Source organism: Theobroma cacao, chromosome 10 (genome assembly GCF_000208745.1).
Source record: "Theobroma cacao cultivar B97-61/B2 chromosome 10, Criollo_cocoa_genome_V2, whole genome shotgun sequence".
NCBI lineage: Eukaryota > Viridiplantae > Streptophyta > Magnoliopsida > Malvales > Malvaceae > Theobroma > Theobroma cacao.
Genome location: NC_030859.1, coordinates 10,895,411 through 10,922,873, shown reverse-complemented (window position 1 = coordinate 10,922,873; position 27,463 = coordinate 10,895,411). Strand labels below are relative to the sequence as shown.

General features: G+C 36.2%; 1 pseudogene; it reads right to left on the bottom strand.

Annotated features, from left to right (window-relative positions):
* LOC108663617 overlaps positions 1-26,734 on the bottom strand; it is a 48,386-nt pseudogene extending 21,652 nt beyond the window's left edge.

The following is a 27,463-nucleotide window of genomic DNA, read 5'->3' as shown; positions in this document are numbered from 1 at the left end:
GTCGACTAAGTTGACACTGTTTCTCAAATTCTTCAGCCTGTCATTCCTCCAATTTGAAACTTGGTCAACCAATATTCTTCCTTGTTTCACCAATAAGCTTCCTTCTTGTTAGATAGTTACATCTTGTTGTTTTTATTCCTCTTTCTCTTTTGATATACTCTTTGAGGAGTTAAATGATTAATTTCATATATTAATTTTCTTGCACACTCAAGTAAAGATATTAGACACAAATGAATGGGAATGTTTTATTATCATCAAAAACTAATGGAGCCAACACTTCATAATCTGTTTGAGTCACATAAAATACAAGCCAAACTCTTAAATCCTTTATATAGATAGCATATACGACTTAGTTCACACCACATTTACCTATACTTAAAGTAATACGAAGTTCAACAAAACTATTAAGTGTTACTAGGATCATCGTTGCCTTGATCCGGACACATCAACAAATCCTCTTCCAAATCCTCTTCTATCTCTTGAGGTTTCCCCATAGTATCCTCAATCCAAGTTTGCTGTATTTTTATGCATTCCTCCTTACTGACAGATGCAGCACCCCTTCCACATCCAAGAAGAAAGTTTCGAATAGCAATACCTTCCTAAGATGAGAACCTCCTTCTACAATTGTCTCTTTCATCCTTTCCTCAAACCTTTCCAACAATAACTTTTGTTTTTACTCCTTACCAAATTTCAATGCTGTCCTCACTTTCAAAACTCTCACTACTTTCAAGGTTTTCCTCACTGTAAAAAATTATTTCTAATTTTGGTGGAATCCATCCAATAGGAATCCAGGACAGGCCATTTCCTTGACTCTCTAGATCAGGGCGGCATTGGCTCCTAGCAGTGGAATCTAGCGATCCCTCGCTAGTACTATGATCGGTATCCGGACAATCGTCTCTTCTAGACATGGCCTGTGTAACAAGCGCACCTTCAAACCTATATGCAACTAAGCGTTAATTACTTACCATTTATACATCATAGGAATAGGTAGGTTTCTAATGAACTAAAGGCCTATGTAGCCTCTCGTCATTAGCTTGTGTTGGGCACCCACAATCCAAGGATGAGACTCTACACAGACTCCCACAACTTCGCTGACAAACACAAGATTCCTTAAGACTCAACTAAACCTAAAGCTCTGATATCAACTTTGTCACAGCCCAATTTTCGAGCCATGATCGGCAAGGGCTCAACAGGCATAGCCCACTAGGCCAGAGCAATCCTTTCTATATGAGCCCGTACATTAGTCCATCTATCATCCATATTTCTTTAAGATCTATAGTTCATAATGTTCAAATAATAATTTTATTGAAATAATTCATAAAACCCAAGTATATACTCATAATGGCCTCATCAATCAAAATATACATAAATCGTTTGCCAAATGAATATTAGTAATTCACATTAAGTATACATATACACATACAATGACCCTGACCATCAGTGGGTGACCCTGGGCGTGGGTGTTGACATGGAGTGTCCTTGTAAACCTACCATAAGATGAATAGGAAGAAGCACCTCTACCTAAGATCCAACTACCTTCGAGCTTGAAAACTAAAACATGAAGTTGAAAAGAATGAGTATAAACTCAATCAGTGAACATAGGAAGGGAACAAGAAAATGATATGGAAGGCTTTCGAAAATATGATGCACTCATTTTAAAACCATGCAATTGAGCTTAATTTCTTGTAAAGCCCTTTAATTCAACCTTTGATTATTTAATCCCTTAAGGTGAGGGATCTGTGATCAACAATGAAGTTGAAAAAAGTGGAAACTACAACAAATATCCAAGCAAGATAGAGAATTTGTCGCTGCAATGAAAATCAATTTGGAAGCAATTAACAATTTCAACATTCAACATTCATTGCAATCATATACAATTTTCTCTAACCTCTCTATGATATGTGTTAACATGTATACAACCACCGGCTCATTAGCTCATGTGCACTCCCACACCGCACAAGGCAATATCATCATGTACACTTCCACACCACATCATCACCAGCATGTGCACTCCCACAACGCACACCACCAGCACCGTCACGTGCACCCCCACACTGCACATGCACAATTATAGTTATCATACAACATTATCATTCAAGGCACAACATACATATCCACATAATATAGGAACACATGGTTTCATTATATTACACATTTCACAGCATAAAAATATTTCATCAAGAGCTTGTTCCCATGTACATTTTAAAGAAAAGACCAATAAAATATTTCAAGTGATTCAATCAAACACATATGCATTTATCCCAAAACATTTTAATACAAGTTCACTCACCTATCTCTGTTGATTCTTTGATCAACTCCAACTTCAACTAATGCTCCAAATGGAGATGTGGGGTCTCGTTGGAACCTATCCCACACAATAGCATCACAACTAACCCAATTTACTTGAATATTATTCCAAAAGTTGTTTCCTAAATCAAACTTTACTAGTTATTTCTAACTAGTTTCCAATTACTGTTTTATTAGTCATTAATTTGCCTCATTCTAGTCACACTAGAAATAAATAAATATCCTTCAACAATAGAATGGCCCACAAATCTAATTATTGTCTATCATCAAGAACTTAAAAATCAACCCTAACTCATTACTCACCTTGGTGAACTTATAGTTGAATTCTTTAGTGAGAATTTAAGAGAGAAAATTCTTTTATGGGTTTTCTCAAGCTATTTTGAAGAGTCTCTCTCTCTAAAATGTTTAGCTTGTAACGACCCCTCCTCAGTCGCTATCTGCGTTCGAGACCTCCGGGAAAGACCCACCAAGTCCCGAACAAGCCTTACTCAAAATGCCTGTTAGTTCACTATATACGATCCCATTCCATATTAATACTATAAACAATATACTCTCATACCATGATTTAAACCATAAACATAATAATAGATTCAAGCTTTAAACCATTTAATCACAAGTATATACATCGAAATTCACATTCTTCAATTATTTACCTATAACAAAATCAATATTTGTTTACAACTTAATAAATAAAGTGCTACAACTCGACCTCTAACAGCGGAGCGACTCAAGATAAAATGTTATAAGATGCCTTTACCTATTTGTGGTGGACCATACACGCCGATGATTACACGTTAGGCCGATCTTTGTCTTTAAAAAAGGGAAAAAAAGGGGTGTGAGTGTCACAAATTCAGTGATCATCTGCTCCGTGTGTCAAGCCCAACTCTATAATATACTTGTCATGTCATTCATGTAATTGATAGCATGTCTACATACTTGGATGCCTCGAAAAATTGTTAAAAGTCGGTATCGTACCTAGTGGTACAATTGAGTTGATTAAAATCTCAAACTAGTCCAAATAGAGATTTTATGATGTATTTGAGAGTTATTGAACCTTAGAATATCTTAAAATGGTGATTTGGAGTTCGAGGATTGATTTGGAGTCCAATCGGGAATTTTTATAATGTAGGGGCAAAATGGTCATTTTGCCACCCAAGGGCAAAAATTGGAATGTTGGAAGAGATTTTTGACCAAGTTTGACTAGTTAGAACATAATTTGAATTTGAGAAGTGAAAATTTTCAATTCCAAGCATAAGGGCAAAACGGTCATTTCACGTGTCCAGAGGACGTAATTGGAATTTTTAAAATTTTACACCACCATGACACTTGTCAAGCCCATGAATTTCATATATTATCATTTTATATTTTGGATAATTATGGGATTATATGTGGTGGAAAGGAAAAGCCTTATTAGTTAAGTTTTAAATGCGAACCAATTATATGTTGCCATGTGTCAAGTTTTTATTATTTTATAATTTCCTTTATAAACTCAACATAAACTCTCCCATTCACTCTCTCATTGCCGTCCAAGCCAAATAAAAAAAGGGGGAAAGAATAGAAAAACCCAAAGGAGGAAAAATTCAAGAGAAATTCATTAGATTTTCAAAAAAACGAAGCAATCGGAGGTAAGATTTCGCGATTTAGCTTAAAATCTATCTTACCCATGCTTTCTTTTTCATTTTCTATGGTTGAAACTCAAGTTTTCATGATGGAAGCATGCTAGCCGAATCAAGGGGGGAAGGTTTTGAGGATAGGTTTTGCTAGATCTCATGTTATCTAGGCGTTTTTAGTTGTTTGTGATATTCGGTGTGAAAAACAAGCAAGAAAACAACATGTTCTTTATCAAACCCTAATTGGCCGAATTCTATAGGGAATATTTTGAAGATGAATTTTGTCATACTTTATGTTATCTAGCTCATATTTGATGATTCGTGATGTTGGATATCGAAAACGGTTATCAAAAAGTATAGTTCATTTAGTAAACGACTTGAACGATAATGAGAAAATTATAGTAAATGAACTTAGAATTGATTTCTAATGAGGTATACGGACTTATTGGAGTATCGGAAGTGCAATGAATCTATTTGGAGTTGAATTTGATGTTTTGGCTAATTAAACAGTGTATAGTGCGAGTTAGGTCGAATACCATTTTAGTCCAACAACAATTGAACCTACATAGAACACCATCTTTAAGTGATTATTCGAACACTTCTCATTCAATTTCATACATTCATAAAGAGCCTAAAATAGTCTTATAACAGTTTGGCATAAGTGTATTGAATTACTTATTGTGCATTATGTATAGGTGGTGAGCCCTCTGGTAAGGGTAAGGATATTGTACCAGAAGACCAAGAGTAGGAGTACTCCCGTTATTGTGAGTAACAGACTTTCATCTTAACTATGTAAAGTTGTTTTTACTCATTTTATGTTTTAAAGAATACTGAGTTTAAATTGTAAATTATTATGTTTTAAAATTGAAATGTTGGCTAAACGAAATGAGATTTATAACTTTTTTTGAAATTGAATATTGGTTTTGGAAATTGAGTAAATGGAGACTATATACTCGTGTTTGATATATGGTTTGAATTGATGGCTTATGACAATGTGATGGAATGAATGGTTGGTTTTATGTTTGTGTGAAATATATGAACTGTTTTATTTTACCTTGACAGGCTGGGTAATATCATATTAGCCATGTCATACTGCTGAAATTTTTATTGATTTGGTGGGGTAATTGATTAGCTTACTGCAGTGGGTGGGTTTTCGGGGACCGACCTATTAGAGGAGCACGGTAAACTCCCGTTATATTTTACCTTAGTATGAGAGGCGCGAAGGGTATCTCCTAAGGTAGTTTAGAGTTCACTTCACGTCAAACCACTACGTGAGGGTGAAACTCAGCCAATGCCAAGGAACGACTTTGTTTTTAAACGTAAAAAATGTTTTATGTGTATATGTTATTTTAACAGCCTTGGCGGACTCGATTGGATGCCCGACGCAAGGTGTCATTGAGTACGAGTTTTGGCACGAGTCAATTTTTAAGAGAGTCATAAGCCTTGCTGATTATTTTTGATGAAATGTAGTTGTTTTGTATGGTTGAAATTAGTTTTAATGTTATGAATCATATTATGAAGAGATGTTTTAATTGTCTCCATTTACTTGGCTTTAGATGATAGATGAACTTTGCTTACTCACTTGGTTTATAAAAACTCACCCCCTTCTTTACACCCATTTCTGGTTCAGAGCAATCTGTAGACAGTTGATTTTGTCAAGGGTTTGCTTTTGGATTTGCACCCTTAGAAATCGTAGGTCTACAGTCCTGTTTATTTTTGTTATTTTGGGGCTCACATGTCATTGTAAAATATTTTTGTATACCCTGGCGCTGTGTGCTATTATGTATATGAATTTATTTTGTTATTACATTACAGTAATTGTTTACGTAGAATTTTATAAATATTGTTTTATATAAAAATAGAATATTTTATTCAATATTTTTATTTAGTTCTATTAGCTATAAATTCACTTTAAATAGATGATTTAGACACCTAGATTTATTTTTTATATGAAATGTATATTTTTCATTCATATACTATATTTTTAGCAGTTTTCAAAATTTTCGAATAAAATGACTAAAATACCCCTATGCTATAGAAATTACTTTTTGATTGTCTTTGATTTGAAAATCGTCTGTATTCCTTTAAAACATGATATTTAGTAACTGTTGCTCACAGGGGAGGCGAAAAACTGATGCTAGAGCCTTGCGAGGTTTCGGTTGACATTCCGGGTAAGGTTTCTCTATCGGAACATCGTGGCGGTTGTCACGGGCTCGAAGAGAGTATCAGGTCATGACACCATGAGCAGGGGATAGATGGGAAACAAGCAATAAGGTAGAGATTTTGAATAAAAAAAATTACAAGAGTAGATAAAAATATTTAATTCAAACAGAGATTTGTGCCTTATATATATATATAAAGAAAATATCGAGAATCCCTTGTAAGTCGTAATCAACCATAATGTATATCGAATCAAGTAAGTAAACTTTTGTGTAGTGAGAAAGTTAATAACCATTTTCAAACTAAATCAGTGAAATATCATTTTAAACCTCGTGTTCGTAAAAGATCTTTGCAGTCGAAAATATCTCATGTAATACTCAAATCAAATCAATAAAGTTGGGCAAGCTCCCACAAAACCAAATAGTAATCAGGTTTATACATAGTTCGCAAATCGCCTAGCACGCGAGGGTAGAATTCATATAATAGTAAAACTAGGGGAGCTGTAGAAAATCATATAATTTCATCTGTGTTTACTTTTCGGGCAGCACCTGCTGCTGAACAGACTGAGACTCCTCCATATTCTCCACATCCTCTACCACCTACTGGTATTTCTGGTATTCCTGCCATGTCTCCTGAGGTAGTTCAGGCATTGGCAACTTTCCTCACTACTATTACTGGTCAGGCTCAGGTTGGTCAAGCTCCTCCAACCACACCTTCACTGCCACCACCACCACCTCTTGTTCCACCATAGGTACCTGATGTCTCTATTTCTAAGAAACTTAAGGAGGCTAGACAGCTCGATTGCATTTCTTTTAAGGGTGATTTGGACTCAACTGCAGCTAAGGACTAGATCGTTCAAGTTCTGAGACATTTACTGATATAAGAGTTGATGATGATTTGAAACTGATGGTGGCCACTAGATTGCTTGAGAAGAGGGCTCGTACTTGGTGGAACTTAGTGAAATCTCATTCTACCACTCCTCTGACCTGGTTTGATTTTCTGAGAGAGTTTGATGGCCAGTATTATACTTATTTTCATCAAAAGGAAAAGAAAAGGGAATTCTTGAGTTTGAAACAGGGGAGTTTGACAGTAGAGGAGTATGAGGCTCGTTTTAAGGAGCTAATGTCTTATGTGCCCGATCTGGTGAAGACTGAGCAGGATCAGGTTAATTACTTCGAGAAAGGGCTTCATAATGAAATTAGAGACCGTATGATAGTGACGGGTAAAGAGCTGTATAAAGAGGTTGTGTAGATGGCTCTATGGGCTGAGAAGCTCGCGACTGAGAACAAGAGGATTCGGGCCGAGTTTGTTAAAAGGAGGAATTCGAATATATCTTCTAGCCAACCCTCGAAAAAAGGCAAGCATTTATCTGCTTCAAGGAATGCTACCACTACTTCAGTAGCATCTACCCGACCCCCATCTCAACAGTCGTAGCAGAAGTCTTCTAGATTCAGTAGATCAGTGATGAGTGCTCTTGGGAAGAGTTTTGGGAGTTCTAACAGATGTCGGAATTGTGGAAGATCTCATGCTGGGCCGTGTAGGGAGTCTGTGAGGTGTTTTCAGTTTGGTCAGCAAGGCCACATGAGAAGCGCTTGTCCGTAATTAGGTCGAGCTATTGCTGCTGCTTCATCTCCCTAGGCTCACACAAATATTCAGAGAAGAGATTCTTCTGGGTCACAACTGAGACAGGGTGTAATGATAGGGTCCGGTGTGAGGAGTAATACCCCGATGCATCCACCCTTTAGACCGCAGACTCATACCTCGATAAGAGTTTTTACTGTGACAGAGGAAAAGGCATGAGTCCGACCCAATGCAGTGACAGGTACCATGTTAATATTTGATAGAGATGCTTATGTCTTAATTGATTCTGGTTCGGATAGATCTTATGTGAGTACGACATTCGCATCAATTTTTTTATAGAAACCTGTCACCTTTAGAAGAGGAAATAGTAGTTCATAGAGTTGTCTCTCGCACAAGGTTTGCAACACAATGCACAAATGGGAGCATGTTCATCATCATCCTTCGAATACACAAAGATATCATCTATGAACACTATCACAAACTTATCCAAGTACCGGTGGAACACCCTATTCATAAGATCCATAAAAGTTGCCAGGGCATTAGTCAGACCAAAAGGCATAACCAGAAACTCGTAATGCCCATAACGAGTCCTGAAAGCAGTCTTGGGTACATCATACTCCTTGATCTTCAACTGATGATAACCAGAGCTCAAATCAATCTTAGAAAACACTGTAGCACCCTATAGCTAATCAGAAAGATCATCACTCCGGGGTAGAGGATATTTATTCTTGATGGTCACTCGGTTCAGCTGACAGTAGTCAATACATAACTAAAAGTTCCATCTTTCTTCTTTACAAATAGGACTGGCACACCCTAGGGAGAAGTACTAGGGTGAATAAAACCCTTATCTACCAAGTCTTGCAACTGGACTTTTAACTCCTTTAATTCCGCCAGAGCCATCGATACGGAGGAATGGAAATAGGTGCAGTACCTGAAAGTAGATCAATAGAGAACTCAAGCTCTCGATCAGGAGGTAGTTCCGATAATTCATCCGGAAACACATCAGAGAACTCATTTACTATTGGGACATCCTCTAACTTAGGCTCCCCCTTGAGGTATCAATCACATGTGCTAGATAAGTTGGATACCCTTTTTGCACTAGTTTCAAAGCTTTGATAGTCGAGATTACGCAGAATGGTAATACTCGACGTTCCCTTGCAAATACAACCTTTACTCTCTTAGAATTCTAAAGTACAACTTCCTTCCTAAAACAATCCACATTCGCCCGATGTGTAGTCAACCAATCTATACCCAATATCAAATCAAAATCCCAGATTTCTAAGGGAATTAAGTCAGCCTTGAATTCTTCCTCACAAACCCTTATTCCATAGTCTCTATAACAGGTGTTTCTAGCCAACTGCTCTCTTAGAGGGGTATGAACTACTATTTTCTCCTCTAAAAGTGACAGGTTTCTATCAAAAAAGGATGCAAATGTCGTGCTCACATAAGATCTATCCTAACCAGAATCAATTAAGACATAAGCATCTTTGTCAAATACTAACATGGTACCTGTCACTGCACTAGGTCAGACTCATGCCTCTTCTTCTGTCACAGCAAAAACTCTCATCGGAGTATGAGTCTGCAGTCTAGAGGGTGGATGTGTTGAGGTATTACTCCCCACACTGGACCGCATCACTGCACCATTTCTTAGTTGTGACCTAGAAGAATCTTTTCTCTAAATATCTGTGCGAGCTTGGGGAGATGAAGCAGCTACAGTAGGTCGTCCTAACTGCAGACAAGCACTCCTTATGTGGCCATGCTGACCACACTAACAACACCTCATGGGCTCCCTACACGGCCCAGCATATGATCTCTCACAGTTTTGGCATCTGTCAAAACGCCCAAAACTCTTCCCAAGAGCACTCACCGCTGATCTACTAAATCTAGAATACTTTTGCTGCGGCTGTTGAGATGGAGGTCCGGTAGATGCTACTAAAGTAGTGGTAACACTCCCTAAAGTAGATAAATCCTTGCTCTTTTTCGAGGGCTGGATAGAAGATAAATTCGAATTCCTCCTCTTAACAAAGTTGGCTCGAATCTTCCTATTCTCAGTCGCTAGCTTCTCAACCTGTAGAGCCATCTGCACAACCTCTTTATACAGCTCTCTACTTGTCACTGTCATATGGTCTTTGATTTCATTTCGGAGCCCTTCCTTGAAGTAATTAGCCTAATCCTGCTCAATCTTCACTAGATCGGGCACATAAGACATTAGCTCATTAAAACGAGCCTCATACTCCTCTACTATCAAACTCCCCTATTTCAGACTCAAGAATTCCCTTTTCTTTTTCTTTTGATGAAAATAAGTACAATGCTAGCCGTTAAATTCTCTTAGAAAATTCGACCAGGTCAGAGGAACGGTAAAACGAGATTTCACTAAGTTCCACCAAGTACAGGCCTTCTTCTTAAGCAATATAGTGTCCACCATCAATTTAATATCATCATCTAGTCTTATATCATTAAGTGTCTCAAAAACCTGAACGATCCAATCCTTAGCTGCTGTTACGTCCAGATCACCCTTAAAATAAATCAGCCGAGCTATCTAGCTTCCTTAAGTTTCTTAAAAATAGATACATCAGGTACTTGTGGTGGAACAGGAGGTGGTGGTGGTGGCACTAAAGGTGCAGCTGGAAGAATAGCAAGAGGAGCTTGACCAGCCTGAGCCTGGCCAGTAATAGCTATGAGGAAAGTTGCCAATGCCTAAACTACCGTAAGAGACATGGCAGCAATACCAAGAATACCGGTAGGTGGTGGAGGATGTGGAGAATGTGGAGGAGTCTCCGTCTGTTCAGCAACAGGTGCTACCCGAAAAGTAGACGCAGTCGATTCCCCCTCTACAGGATCTAGCTAACGATGCCGAGCACGATCTCTTCCCCTCTCGACTGATCTAGCTAGAGGTGGGTGGCTTCGTCGATGAGGCATAATGATCTATAAGAAGAAACAAACAAGTTTAAACAACTCCAGGTCCTATATGCAGATGCATGCATTCAACTCAATCTAACCTAACTTGGGGTCACACTGACAATGTAGTTTTTAAAATAACTTTAAAATCAATGGTTTTGATACCAATCGAATTGTCGCGACCTGGTACTCTCTTTGAGCCCGTAACAACAACCGCGATGTCCAGATTTACAAACCTTACCCAGAATGTCAATCAAAACCTCGCAAGGCTTTAGCATTAGTTTTCTGCCTTTCCTGTGAGCAATAGTTACTAAATATCATGTTTTAAAAGAATATAGATGATTTTCAAATCAAAAACAATCAAAAAGTAATTTCTACAGCATAGGGGTATTTTGGTCATTTTACTCGAAAATTTTGAAACTTGCTAAAATATAGTATATGAATGAAAAATATACATTTCATATAAAAAAATAAATCTAGGTGTCTAAATCATCTTTTTAAAGTGAATTTATAACTAATACAATTAAATAAAAATATTAGATAAAATATTCCATTTTTATATAAAATAATATTTATAAAATTCTACGTAAACAATAATTGTAGCGTAATAACAAAATAAATTTATATACATAATAGCACACAGCGCTAGGGTATACAAAAATATTTTACAATGACATGTGAGCCCCAAAATAACAAAAATAAACAGGATTGTAGACCTATGATTTCTAAAGGTGCAAATCCAAAAGCAAACCCTCGACAAAATCGACTGTCTACAAACTACTCTGAACCTGAAATGGGTGAAAAGAAGGGGGTGAGTCTTTATAAACCCAGTGAGTAAGTAAAGTTCATCTATAACATCTAAAGTCGAATAAATGGAGACAATTAAAACATCTCATCATAATATGATTCATAACATTAAAACTCATTTCAACTCATATAAAACAGTTACATTTCATAAAAATCAACAAGGCTTATGACTCTCTTAAAAAATTGGCTCGTGCCAAAACTTGTACTCGGTGACAACTTGCGCCGGGCATCCAACCGAGTCCGCCAAGGCTGTCAAAATAACATATACACATAAAACATGTTTTTACGTTTAAAAACATAGTCGTTCCTTGGCGTTGGCTGAGTTTCACCCTCACGTGGTGGTTCGCCTTGAAGTGAACTCTAAACTACCTTAGGAGATACCCTCCGCACCTCTCATACAAAGGTAAAATATGACGGGGTTTACTGTGTCCCCCCTAATAGGCCGGTCCACGGAACCCACCCACTACAGTAAGCTAATCAATTACCCCACCAAATCAATAAAAATTTCAACAACATGACATGGCTAATATGATATTACCCAGCCTGTCAAGGTAAAACAAAACAGTTCATATATTCCACACAAACACAAATCCAGCCATTCATGCCGTCACATTGTCATAAGCTATCAATTCAAACCATATATCAAACACGAGTATATAGTCTCCACTTACTCAATTTTCAAAATCAGTATTCGATTTCAAAACAAATTATGAATCTCATTTCAATTATCCAACACTTCAGTTATAAAACATAATAGTTTACAATTTAAATTCATTATTTTTTAAAATAAAAAAATAAGTATAAACTACTTTAGATAGTTAAGATGATCGTCTGATTACTCACTATAATGAGAGTACTCCTACTCCTGATCCTCGAGTACGATATTCTTACCCTTACTAAAGGGCTCACCACCTATACATAATGCACAACAAGTAATTCAATACACTTGTGCCAAACTGTTATAAGACTATTTCAAGCTCTTTATGAATGTATGAAATTGAAATGGTGTTCTACGTAGGTTCAATTGTTGTTGGACTAAAATGGTATTCGACCTAACTCGTGCTATCCACTGTTTAATTAGCCAAAACATCCAATTCAACTCCAAATAGATTCATTGCACTTTCGGTACTCCAATAAGTCCGTATACCTCATTGGAAATCAATTCTAAGTCCATTTACTATAATTTTCTCATTATCGTTCAAGTCGTTTACTAAAGGAACTATACTTTTCGATAACCGTTTTTGATATCTGACATCACGAATCATCAAATATGAGCTAGATAACATGAAATATGACAAAATTCATCTTCAAAATATTCTCTATAGAATTCGGCCAATTAGGGTTTGATGAAGAACATGTTATTTTCTTGCTTGTTTTTCATACTGAATATCACAAAACACTAAAAACGCCTAGATAACATGAAATCTAGCAAAACCCATCCTCAAAACCTTCCCCCCTTGATTCGGCCAGCATGCTTCCATCATGAAAACTTGAGTTTTAACCATAAAAAATGAAAAAGAAAGCATGGGTAAGATAGATCTTAAGCTAAATCGTGAAATCTTACCTCTGATTGCTTCGTTTTTCGAAAATCCAATGAATTTCTCTTGAATTTTTCCTCCTTAGGGTTTCTTTATTCTTTCCCCTTTTGTTCTTTGGCTTGAACGGCAATGAGAAAGTGAATGCGAGAGTTTATAAAGGAAATTATAAAATAATAAAAACTTGACAAATGGCAACATATAATTGGTTCACATTTAAAACTTAACTAATAAGGCTTTTCCTTTCCACCACATATAATCTCATAATTATCCAAAGTATAAAATGATAATAGATGAAATTCATGGGCTTGACAAGTGTCATGGTGGTGTAAAATTTCAAAAATTCTAATTACGTCCTCGTAGACGCTTCAAATGACCATTTTGCCCTTATGCTCTGAATTGAAATTTCACTTCTCAAATTCAAATTATGTTCCAACTAGTCAAACTTGGTCAAACATCTCTTCAAACATTCCAATTTTACCTTCGGGTGACAAAATGATCATTTTGCCCCTACGTTATAAAAATTCTCGATTGGACTCCAAATCAATCCTCAAACTCCAAATCACCATATTAAGACATTCTAAGGTTCAATAACTCTCAAATACATCCTAAAATCTCTATTTGGACTAGTTCAAGGCTTTAATCAACTTAATTGTACCACTAAGTACGATATCGACTTTTAATAATTTTTCGAGGCATCCAAGTATGCAGACATGCTATCAAGTACATGAATGACATGGCAAGTATATTATAGAGCTGGGCTTGACATGCGTAATCATCTGGTGGCCTAGCCACGCATACATATGTCGCAAGTCATGGTCCCCGCCAAGCCTAACATCTTGTCGACGACCTAAAGGTTCTCTAGCTAGAGCTCACTCGTGCACGAGGGTCACACTTAAACCAAGTGACAACCGGCCTACTGTCGAATCTCTTGGTTTATAAAACCATTTTAGAAATCGCTTTATGTCCTTGAAATCTCGTTTCAAATTATTTCCAAAGCATTCAACATAGGGTATGATAAAATCTATTATCATTTTCATAAAATAGAATTTGTGCATGAATTTCAAAATAACAATTCGCATGGTAAATAAGCATCATAATCATGTATGCACACTGCACAAATATATGGCATAGGTTTTGATGTAAAATAGTGTAAAGGGCTTGTTTCTTGATTTTCAAAACACTTTACATATAATTTATACATTATATATATTCAAAACAATTTCTAAAAATAATTTGCATTCACAATTCCTTAAAATGTCTGCCAGCACATGCTATCCATAAATTTTGCGCTTAATGTAAAATATATGTACATGTATATATATACGAAAATTTTAAAATTGACACCCCTTACTCACCTTACAATAGCAGGATGCTTCATCACTATTGATTTGGGCGCATATCTAGCTAACTCTACTTGTCGATTGCTCGTTACCTCGTCCGTCACACCACCACGATAAACTTTCCTCATCTACGCACATTTTAGCAACAATTCAAACTTAATATATTTAATTACATACGTGTACAGGCAGCACTTCAATCAATTAATTCTTAATCTAATTTCACATTTTTCATCCTCATCCTTCATAATAATTTAACATGCAATCCACATACATGCATCTATTTCTTTCAAATCTTGGAGGACCTTTGTTGCCTTAAATAATTTAATAAAAAGGTTCAACTGATGGAGTAAAATAAAATTACCATATTCATAATTTCTTACCTCTCAAATAAAACTCCCAGCTCCTTAACTCTATTATGGAGCCTTAACTCTCCAAAGATCACTCTCCACAAGCTTGGGTTGAAAAAGAAACGAACACGTAACAAGCTTCTCCAAATTGAGTTTACTATTTGCTACACAATCAAAACAATGATATTCAACCGTTTATTCTCAACTATAAAACTTAAACTAAAGCTCTTACCTTCACCATGAATTCCCTAACTCTAATATCAATGCTAAGGGGCTCAAATCTCTTGGGATGAAGCTTTAAATGAATGGGGTTTTTAAGAAAAAGGATGATAGATCTCTTTTTCCTAAAAAATGGTGGAATACCCAATGTTGGCCAGCTACTTGTTTCCATTCCTTCCTTCTTCAATCGAGTTCTTTGTGGAGGATTTTGAGAAGCTCGAGTTTTCACTTGGAAGGGAAAAACAATTAGAAAAAGCCTTGCAAAAGAGATATTTTCCTTCCTTGCCATGAATACCAATAAAGTCAAGATAAGCACGGACTTTTTGCATGCCAAGTGGAAGCCAATATGGGCAGTTGGTAATCCCTATGAGCCAAGTGGCAGCCAATATGGGCTGCTGGTAATCCCCAATAAGCATGAAAAAAATGCAACCTTTTTCATATAAAAAAAAATGTCGTTGGTTCTTAGGTGGTTTAGATAAAATATTAACCTTTGTATGAAATTTCTCTTCTTTTTACTTTTCCTTCATCTTTATCTTCTTCTTTTCTTTTCATATTTTCCTCATTTCTCACATGTGGCTAAGAACAAAAGTAAGAAAAATCTTCCTTCATTGACCGGCCATGTGGGAGAAAGAAGGAATAGTCTAAAGGAAAGTAAAAGCTTTTTCTTCCTTCCATATTTGCTTTTCTTTTCTCCTCATTTTCTTTGTTATGAATAGCTTGTCCATGACTTCATGATTTTTTTCTTTTCTTCTCCACATATTTTAGGTGACAAAATCACAAGCAAAGCTTTAAAGCTTTGTCCACCCGTCATTTTTTTTCTTTATATTATTATTATTATTATTATTATTATTATTTTATGATTCATTTATTCATCCATTGTCCCATCCAACCCACATGTACATCTCATATTACTCATAACCTAGCTTTTCTTGATTAGGAAATTCCTCCTTCTTAACTTTCAATATCAAAATTACAAATGAGTCCTCAAACTTTTCCTTATTTACCATGTGACTCCTTCAACTTCCATCTTTTACATTTGAGTCCTTCCAACATTTCTTAAACTCTAATTTTCTTCTATTACCTTCCTTTACACGTGTATAAACAAAATATAAAGTTTACACTTCAGCATGGTATCACCATAATATTTAAATATTTACTTACCTACACTAGCTCTATTTAATAAAAACATGCGAGCACAATTATCGTCGTTTTTTCTTCAAAATTCCTTCTTATTTCTTCTTCCTCACTTAGATTAGTCATATAATCCTCTGTCATGACTAATCCCGATAACAGATAGAATATTAATATTTTTATATTATTTTATTCAAAAAATATTATTTTATTTCAAAATTCTCTACTCATCTCCTAGAAACCCAAAATGTCTCACTTTGTCCATTCGTCTTATCAATACGGTTCTGTCGACTACCATACAGGGTTACAGGGTGTTACACAACTAGTGAGAGAAAGTGCATAGGAAAAACTTTTTTAAGGGTTTTTAAGGTGAAAAAGTGAAAGAGAATGAAAAACCCTATGAAAAAGTGTACCAAAAACATGAGATTTGGGGTTACTATGAAAAGGTTATGGAGGTTTTAAGGGTAGTGTCATGACCCAAATTTCGAGCCATGACCGACGCATGGGCCCAATGGATGTAGCCCACTAAGCCCAAGCAAGCCTCTTTACGTAATCCCATTTACTATCCCATCAATTTTTCATCACCATTACTAGACCACCATTTGTAATTTGTAACTAGACGTATTTTTATAATACAACATAGATACCAAAAATTTACATTTTTTTATGATCTCAAAATAAGGTTATTCATGGCCATTTCATAATGGCACCATCATTCCAAACTATACATGTATCGTTATCAAAGTGATTCCTAGCAATTTACATTTAATGTACATGTACTCATATAAAAGACTTTTGATGACCAGCGGAGTGACTTTGGTGAGAGTATGGCTATCGAATGCCATGATACCTACCAAGAGTGAATGCAAGTGGACACCTTAGTCTTGGTCCCAACTATCTACGAATCTAAAAACATGCAATTCAAAAGAATGAGTATAAACTCAGTGAGTGAACATAAGAAGGGAACAAGCAACGATAAGGAATATTTTACAAAACATGATGCACTTACTATAAATCCATGCAATTTAGTCTAAGTTTTGGTTAAAACCCCTCATTCCAAACTTTGAATGTTTAATCCCTTACTGCACGTTTGGTTCACGGAATAGGTAGGAATGGAATAGAATTGTTATTCTGTGGGAATAGAATAAAGTGATAATAAAATAGAATAGTTATTACTTTGTTTGGTATTGTGAATGGAATAGAGCAGGAATTGCTATTATGACTTATTGCAGTGTTTGATTGGTAGAAATAAGATTGGAATAAGAAAGGAATAAGTGATAAAAAGATAAAAATACCCTTGACCATATCAACATTTATTTTCATAAAAAAAAATATTATCCTTATTATCATTTAAATACACATTTATCTCAAAAGACAATTATCCATCATAATTATATTTTCTCCCAATTACTAAAAATAATTATAATTTAGTCACATATTTTTATAAATGGATAATTATTTAAATATATAATTTAATTATATTATATTTTATCCATCATAATCAATTAAATTTGTATATAGATTTTTTTTTAACCAATTCTTCATATATTATGAATCATTTTCAAAATATTATTTAGAAAAAATATTAGAGAAGAAATATTTGGGAAAAAAATGAAAATACTAGTAGAAATAGAAAATCATGTTTTTTGATATATTAAATAGAAAATCATATCTTTGAAATTAAAAAGATAGTCTTCCAATTTTTTCTAAAAAAAAAATAAGTTATGTCTTTTGATATATGAAATATAAAATCATATCTTTGAAAATAGAATGATGGCTTTACATTTTTTTCTGTAAAAAATGTAAATTATGTCTTTTGATAAATTAAATACAAATTCATATTACCTTTTAGAAAAAGAAGAAAATCATTTCTTTGAACCCAACATTTGGTGCTGAGGAAACATAAATGGCAAAGAGAGAAATAACGTGTCTTTCAATTTAGATAAGCATTCCATATCTGGAAAGAAAATGACAATTTACAAGTATAACTAAAGCATATTAGCATGGAGATGCTATAAACATGAAAAAAGCCTTGTAATACTAAATGCTTTTTAGATGAAACTATTAATACATATAATCTACAAATCATGTCTAGTTTACAAAAATACACTGACCCTGAAAGTAATGGATGACTATTCATCCTATTACACTAACTTACAACATGTATAAAACGAATAAAGTCACTACAATAACATCATCCTTGTACATAAAGTCGACACTGCAGACAATATAGTCAAGAATGAACTAACAGCACGACAAATCTCCATATAAAATTTAAACATAGCTAGTAGCCTTTTTCGTCGTTCATCATCTCTTCTCAAATACAAACAAACCATGACTGCAAAAAATAAATATTCTAATTTATTTTATTATGTACAAAAAATATTAAAGCCATATGGTAACAAAAAAAAAGTAAGTGACATCAAGAGCACATTTCAGCCCCATAAGTAAGCCATATGCATGGTATTCAAGAATCTGTGGCACATCTTTCGTTAGAACAAAAATAGAAAATAAGTGTAAGGTATTGGATTTAAGTCTTAAATAAATGGAGGTGGAGTCTATAAAAGAAGGGAAATGGTTTATTTTTATTGTGTAACATGACCTTTAAATAAGAGAAACAAATCTGCTTCATTTCTATGAGTGATATTATGTATGTGCTAGTGGTATTGCATAAGCTAAACTACACGTGAGAGGAAGTTAAATTATGATAAAATGAATCACACAATATAAATTTAGATTTGAAACTTCTTAAATATATAAACATCATAAAGATCACTTCACTTACTATTATTTGATTTTAAAATAAATACCCGTCATAGACTTTGACATTGAAAAACCCTTTTTATATTAATTTCCTAGTCAAAAACCTTCGAACAAAATCTTGAGAACCTTAGAAAAATGAACACTAATTTGTGTTAGGCATGTGCTTAGGGCTTGGCATATCCACTAATTACTCATCTTAAAAGCGTTAGCTATTATATTTCTTGATTTTTGCGGGCACTTTTATTTCTTATTATTTAAATATACTTTACTTAAATATAAACAATTTCTTATTCATTTGACTATTTTAACTTGCTCATGAAAACAGGTTTGCCTTAAAAACCTCAATGGCTGGACAGGTGCTTGAATTAGAAAGAAAGTCAACCATTTCTAGCATAAGAAATGGTGGAAATGCAATTGCTTAGGCACTAATTTTTACTACAGTTGGAGAGCTATTGCTAGTCAATATATAAGACAACGTTAATTTATATTCTCTCTATAATAATTTATTTTTACCAGATATCTGTAAAAATATTGAAACACACCTCTTCTAATAATCTCTTCTCGTTCTTATGCTATAAAATGGATATAAAGCCTATTTGGTTTCATATAATTAAACCTTATGTCAAATTAAGTATTGCTAGTATTTTTTCTGAAATTAGTGCTTCACCATCCAACATAATTCGTCGTAAGGTTAATTCACAAAATGATATATATGTAACTTTAATTAACTACTTTAACATACTATTATATTTTATACTAGCATAATTAACTTTAGGTTATGGCTTGCAATAAGTGAGGGAATATGTCACTTTTGTGAATTTTGAATTCTAAAACTAATGAGGTGAGCTTCGATAAATGTTTTAAATTATTATTATAGCATTCTTCATATGTATCTCATCAAAGGGTATAATTAAGGAATTGTTGAAGTATGTTTTGAATATTTTAGAACCTTTTTATAATTAAGTTAGTCATCTTGATTTAATTATTGTGTCAATCTCTTTAATCCTTGTCATTAATTAGCGAATAATTTGGAATGCTAAGTAAGGAACCTAACTTACTGCTATATGATTTAGTGTAAATTTTAAAAAGATTTTATATATATTATAAGAGATATTGTCAATATATAAAAAAACAAATTATATTATCATTTAAATGAATCAAACAAATTCACATGCTTTTTATCCCAATTCTATTTAATGCAAATCTACAGGCTAAACTGTAAGATTGGTGTGCATTGTCCAAGGAAGGGAAGGGGTATTAGCTTTGGCAATGAGTGTGCGGGGTTCCCACTGTAAGAATGTGTAAGGCCGAAACCAAGTCTTCCACCTATATCTAGGCTAAAGACTTGATGCAACAACACGTGCATTGTTTGTATAGCGAATGAGTAAAAATTTACCACAATTTTTTCCCACAAATTCCAACAACTAAGAATCAAAATTCATAAAATTCACACCCCAAAATCACAAGTAAATCAGATCTACTAAATCCCATGATCAACAATAACAATAAGCATAATCACAGCAAACTCAAAATATTTTCACAGCAACCCAAATCACAACAAACCCAAAATATTTCATAGCAAACCTAAATCACAGCCAGCATAATAAGCAAGTACCTAGATGAGAGAGGCAGTGCTTCTAGCAGAACTCTAAACCCTGAAAGAACGGCTAAGAGATAGGGGAAGACGGGTGAGAGAGCGGTTGAAAGGGGGAAGATAGGTGAGAGAGCGACTGAGAAAGAAGGGAAGTCAGGTGAGAGAGCTGCTGAGAGAGAGGGGAAGTCGGGTGAGAGAAGAGGGAAAGGAGAAAGAGAGAGAAAAAATTATTTTATAAGAACAGAGTTGTGATTTTTTAAATTTAATAAGGGTATTTTAGTCATTAAACATTTCAAACTTATTCCATGAGCCACGGAATAAATAAAACCAAGGGAACACTGGTATTAGCTAAACCAGACTTTTTACCCATTTAACAGAATAAAGATTCCTGAGGAATTTTTATTCCTCATTGAACTTTTAAACCAAACGAAGGTTTAAGTTATGGCTGGGAATAAAGGGGGAACAGCATAGCCATTCCCCGTACCAAACGGGCTGTTAATGTTACAAGATCCATGATAATCCATGAAGTTGAATAGAATGAAAATTTCAGCAATGACCATTCAAGACAAGCAAACAGAGGTTTTTCTCGTTGCAGTGAAAAGGTAGTCTTGATTTGCATATGCTTTGGTTTTTCAAGCATATCTCTCACTACAAAAGTCCAATTAACATGATGTTAGAGTCATTAGAAAGCTAAAAGACTGGGTTACAACTTTGTTGTTTTCCACTTTTTCTTGTTCTCATAGAAAGGTGGTCAAAATCTTTGTCAAAGTGAAAGCACTGCACCAGAATCTTGGAACCACTTAAGAGTTTCTCGCTGCAGTGAGAATGAAATCTCACTGCAGCGAGAATGCTCAGGAAATTTCTCACTACAGTGAAAACCAGGCCAGTGTTATCCCCTCAACCTGAGAGTTTCTCACTCTCACTACAACAAGAAACAGAGCAATTTAGTTAAAAGGGGTATTGTTACATCAAAAAGTCACTTTCTTATTGAAATGAAAGCAATTTGGGAGCAATTAACAATGCCAACATACAACATAATCACAATTATTTTCATAAACTTTCTATAACATATATATATATATATATATGCATACATCATCATGCATACCATCCTGCCACACTCAACGCATGTGCACTCCCTACACGTACAATGCAATATCATCATCATCAGCTCATGTGCACTCCCACACCGCACATAACTGGGTCATCATCAACTCATGTGCACTCCCACATCGCACATAGCTGGGTCATCATTATCACACAAAAGGAGCATCCAAAGCATAATATACATATCAATATAATGTGAGAACACATGAACTATTCATATTGCACATTTCACAAGATAGAAACATTTCATCATGGGCTTGTTCCCCAAGTATATTTTTAAAGCAAAAACAAATAAAAGTTTCAAATGATTTATTTAAAAATGTAGGCACTTCCCAAAACATTTTGAAATGCAAGTTCATTCACTGGTATTTGTTAAATCTTTACCTAACTCCAACTTCCTTTAATGGTCCAAAGAGCGATGGGGCTATCTATTTTCACTATCCTACTCACTCTAAAATGAATAAATAACCTCAACTAGAAAACACTCACAAGTCTAATCACTAGCCATTCTCAACACAAAAAAATCAACTCTACTTCACTACTCACCTTGGTAGCTTTATAATTGAACCCTTCTAAGAGTTTTCAATTTATTGTAGAAGCTCTTTCTTTCTCTCTCTAAAACACCTAGTTAGTGAGAGGAAGTATGGAAGTAAGACTTTTTTAAGGGTTTTAAAGTGAGAGAGTGAAAGAGCACAAAAGGTTCTATGAAAAAGTGCACAAAAGCATGAAAATTGGAGTTAGCTTGAGAAAAGTTATGGAGGTTTCAAAACAAGCTTCCATGGAGGATGAAAGAAACGTGAGATGGGAGAAAGAAGAAGAAGCTACTGGAAAAATGAGAAGAAGGTGCTAGAAAATGATAATATAGCTAAAACTTATCCAAACTCCACTTAAATTATGAAAATGCCCTTAACAAGTTGGCTTTGTCTTCCTCTAATCCTTTGTGCAATCTTTTTACTTTTTTGACAATGAGACAAAGTCCATAATAGTCTAGAAATGCTCGACTTTACAAAAACTTAAAAATTTTGACTCGAGATGAAAAATGACCATTTTGCCCATACCTTGGAAATCATCATTATTTCTATTTCCTTCATCATTTTATCCTTATTTTCATCATTCATTTATTCCTTAGGCCTACTTAGGCCTTAATAATGTTTGAAAGCATACTTCTAGGGGCTTACTAAGAACATGACAAAATTACCCCTACTTTGTGATATCGCGTCTTCTTTCAGCTACAAGTCTATAAAGATCAAGGTCTCACATTCTCCCCCACTAAAAGAAATTCGGTCCCTGAATTTAAATCGAACTATAAGGTAGCATACCTTTATGTATTAAAGAGGTGCGGATACTTTGTTCGCATTTCCTCTTCGGCTTCCCACGTTACCTCCTTTCTGGTGTGGTTTCGCCATAACACTTTCACTGATGCTACTTCCTTTGAACGGAGCTTTTTGACTTGCTTATCAAGGATTGCCACTGGTTACTCCTCATAGGTTAAATCATCTTGCAACTGGATGGTTTTGTACCGTATTACATGAAATGGATCTAGGTTATACTTCTTAAGCATTGACACATGGAATACAAGGTGAATATTCGAAAGGTTTTGGTGGTAACACCAAACAATAAGCCATTACTCCAATCCTTTCTAAGATCTCGAAGGGTCCTTTATACCGAGGACTTAATTTTCCTTTCTTGTCGAACCTCATTACCCCTTTTATTGGTGAGACCATAAAAAATACATGATCCCCCACCTGAAACTCTAAGTCTCTCTAGTTGTTATCAGTGTATGACTTTTGTCTACTTTGTGCTGATAACATCCTTTGACGAATCATGCGTAGTTTCTTGGTGGCATCCTATACCAATTCTGGCCCCAAGAGTTTCCTTTCTCCCACCTCTAACCATCCAATGGGTGACCTGCACCTTCGTCCATATAATGTACCATGCAGTCGTACTATCTCATCCACATAAACTCAAGCATACTAGGCAACCTTGTAAGTAGTCTTAATTGGACGAAAATGGGCTGACTTCGTTAACTGGTCTACTATGATCCAAATCGAGTCGTAGCCCCCACTAGTTCGAGGCAAGCCCGTTACAAAGTCCATTGCAACATGCTTTCACTTCCATTCGGGTACTGATAATGGTTGTAGTAGCCCTTCAGGCCTTTGATGCTCGACCTTAACCTGCTGACAAACCAAGCATTTGGAGACAAACTCAGCTACATCTTTCTTAAGTCCTTCCCACCAATATACCTCTTTCAAATCTTGATACATCTTTGTAGCCCCTGAATGTACCACATAGGCTACCATGTGCGCCTCCTCTAATATTTCTCTCCTTAATCCATCACTATCAGGCACATAAAGTCTGGTTCCATACCTCAATACTCCATCTGTGCCTTTAGTAAACATTTTTCCTTTCCCTCCCTTAGGGTCCTCCAAGGCCTTAGTTATGAACTCATCTTTACTTTGGGCTTCTCTGATCTGATCTATTAAAATAGACCCCACTCAAAAATGTGCTAGCAATGTATTTGCCTCTGAAACTTCCAAATGCACACCCATGTCTCCCAAGCTATGCATCTCCCTAATCAAGGATCTCCTATCTAAAGAGATATGTGCCAGGTTCCCCATTGATTTTCAGGTCAAGGCATCCGCCACTACATTTGCCTTACTGAGAATTAAAGAATAGTACAATCATAATCCTTTAGCAACTCCATCCACCCACGTTGCCGCAAGTTAAGATTTCTCTATTGAAATATATACTCTAGGCTTTTGTGGTCCGTATATATATCGCCAGTCTCACCATACAAGTAATGTCTCCAAATCTTTAAAGCAAACACAATTGCTACCATATCCAAATCGTGTGTGGGGTAATTTTGCTCATGCCTTTTAAGTTGCCTTGATTCATATGCAATCACCTTCCCATGCTGCATTAATACACATCCTAAACCAACCTGCGATGCATCACAAAATACCGTATAACCCCCTATGCCTTGCGGTAGGCTTAATACTGGAGCTATGGTGAGACATGCCTTAAGCTTCTTAAAGCTATCATCACAAGCATCTGACCACTCAAATTTTGTATCGTTACGTGTCAGCTTGGTCAGAGGGGCAACTATTTTGGAGAAGTCCTTCACAAAACGACAATAATAGCCAACCAAACCCAAAAAGCTTCTAATCTCTGTAACTAATGTTGGCCTTGGCCACTTTTCTACTGCCTCAACTTTCTTTGGATCGACTTGTACCCCATCCTTGGATACCACATGTCCCAAGAATGCAACACTTTCAAGCCAGAACTCACACTTGAAAAACTTGGCATACAATCGATGTTCTCTCAAAGTTTGGACCATTATCTTAAGATGCTACTCGTGTTTCTCTCAACTCTTCAAGTAGATCAAAATATCATCAATAAACACCACCACGAACTTGTCCAAATAGGGCTTGAACACTCAGTTCATCAAATCCATAAAGGCAGCAGGGGCATTCGTAAGCCCGAATGACATCACTAAGAACTCATAGTACCCATATCTTGTTCGAAATACGATCTTTGGTATATCTTCATTTTTTATGCTCAACTGATGGTACCCAGATCGCAGATCTATCTTAGAGAAACATTGTGCTCCTTGTAGTTGATCAAATAAATCATCTATTCTTGGAAAGGGGTACTTATTCTTCATTGTCACTTTATTAAGCTATCGGTAGTCAATGCACAATCTAAGCGACCCATCTTTCTTCTTTACAAATAGCACCGATGTTCCCCATGGTGAGATGCTAAGACAAATGAAGCCTTTATCCAACAAATCTTCTAACTAATCCTTAAGCTCTTTAAGCTCCACAGGTGCCATTCTATATGAGCGTATGGATATAGGTCTAGTGTCAGGAATCAAATCTATGCAAAATTCAATCTCTCGCTCGAGAGGTAAACTTGGTAGTTCCTCAGGAAATACATCTATGAACTCATTCACTACCGACACTTGGCTTGTGTCTCCAACCTTCACTTGGGTATCCCTCACAACAGCCAAGTAACCTTGACAACCCTGTTTTAATAGCCTTCTAGTCGACATAATAGATATCAAATTGGTTGGAGCATTGCTCCTATCCCTCTGAATATTAAATGATGGTTCACCGGGAAAATCAAATCTAACCAATTTATGATAACACTCCACGCTAGCATGGTAGGGCGATAACCAATCCACTCCCCAGATCACGTCAAAATCTTAGGTGTCTAATACAATTAGATTTACCAAGGTTTCTTTGTCCTTGACCTAAAATACACAGGACTTATATTCCCATTCTATGACAAATACCTAATTTAAAGGGGTAGACACCACTAATTGTTCTTCTTTTATAACACGATCTTTACCCAAACAAGATGCAAAACATGGAGAAATAAAAAATTGGGTAGCACTAGGATCAAACAATACCTGAGCATTCATATTACAAACTAAGAGAATACTTGATACCACTAAGTTGGATGTCTGGGCCTCCTACGGTGTTAAAAGTAAACACCCTTGCGTGACCTCTACCGGTGGAACTCTGACGTCCAGACCCAGAAGGCCTACCTTGAGAGGAAGTAAAAGCACCTTCACCTCTTGATCTGTTAGCCCCTCGATTAGATGAGGGGGCTACTGAAGGAGCAAACGAGACCGGTTGGGTGAAACTGCGAGCAAAATCTTGGGATTGATGAGCCATTGGGCAATTCCTCTTAATATGTCTAGGTTGACCACACAAGAAACAAACTCCTGTAGCACAAAGGCATCTTCCTCTATGTCGTCCCCCACAAGTATCGCAATGACGAATAACTTGACTACCCTACCTCAAATCTTGCCGCCTCCCAACACTGAAAGTTCTTTGTCCCGCCCCAATACTCGCACTAGGTGAGTCACTCTCTTGTTGGGTTGGGGTAATCATGAGTCCCTCTATGGGCCTTGACGGCCAAAGGATGAAATACTACCACTGAAGTCTCTACGACTTTGATAACCCTCTATCTTGGCCCCCTTTACTCTATCCCTCCCAACCCTACTCTCACTGATCCTCATCTCAATCTGCTAAGTGCAATCCACTACTGCGGAGTAGGTATTGAAATCTCGATATGTCACAGCCCTAAACAATGGCTCCACTAACCTATCCACAAACCTCTGAATCTTTATCTCCTCAGTCGAAACTAGATAGGGTGCATACCGAGCCAGCTGCATGAATTTGAAGTAGTATTTCGACACCGTCATACTTGGGGTCTGTACTAATACCTCAAACTCTCTAGCATGTGCATTACGTACACTGAGTGGTAAGAATCGATCTAAGAAGGCTGTACTAAACTCCTTCCACGTCAACAGCGTTGCATCCATCGACCTACCTCTACATAAGGAGCCATACCACTCTTGCGCTACGTCCTATAATCGGAAGGCGGCTAGCTCGACTGATCTAGTGTTAGAGCATCCCAGGGCCTCACAAATTTTCTCCATCTTATCTAAGAAAATCTGAGGTTTTTCCGATGCATCAGACCTTTAAAATGATGGAGGCTTAAGCTTTAGGAAATCGAAAAGAGAAATCTCTAAATGACCCCTCTCAACCTCAAGATGTTGGCAATCGGCCTGCCCTTGGGAACTAGGGGATTCTTGTACTGCAGGTCTCCCTTCACTATCCTCTCTATATCGTCTATATGGGTTGCCAACATTTCTACAACCCGATTAACTCTCTATAGGCCTGCAGCCAAGTCTTCGATGGTGATGCCCCTAATTGGTTGTCTATCCGCATCACCCGAAGACTGTCCCTCCCCTCGTCTACTCACAGGCGTATCCGTCCTCATCAGCCTAGTCACCTCGCCACGTCTACCTCGCCCCCTAATGGTGGATGCCCATGGCATATCTGTCAACTCATTAGGAGCATCTTGCTCCCTTATCCGTATTGAGGCGGCTCGTGTCTTAGACGACATTCTTACCTAGACAAGAGCAAACACATGTTATTACACACATTTTGCAATTATAATCGTTTCTAAGGAAAAATGTGGTTTCTAAGCTAGAAAATCTATGCGGTCCCTTGGCTGTAAAATGTGCTACGGTTAACACTTCACAACT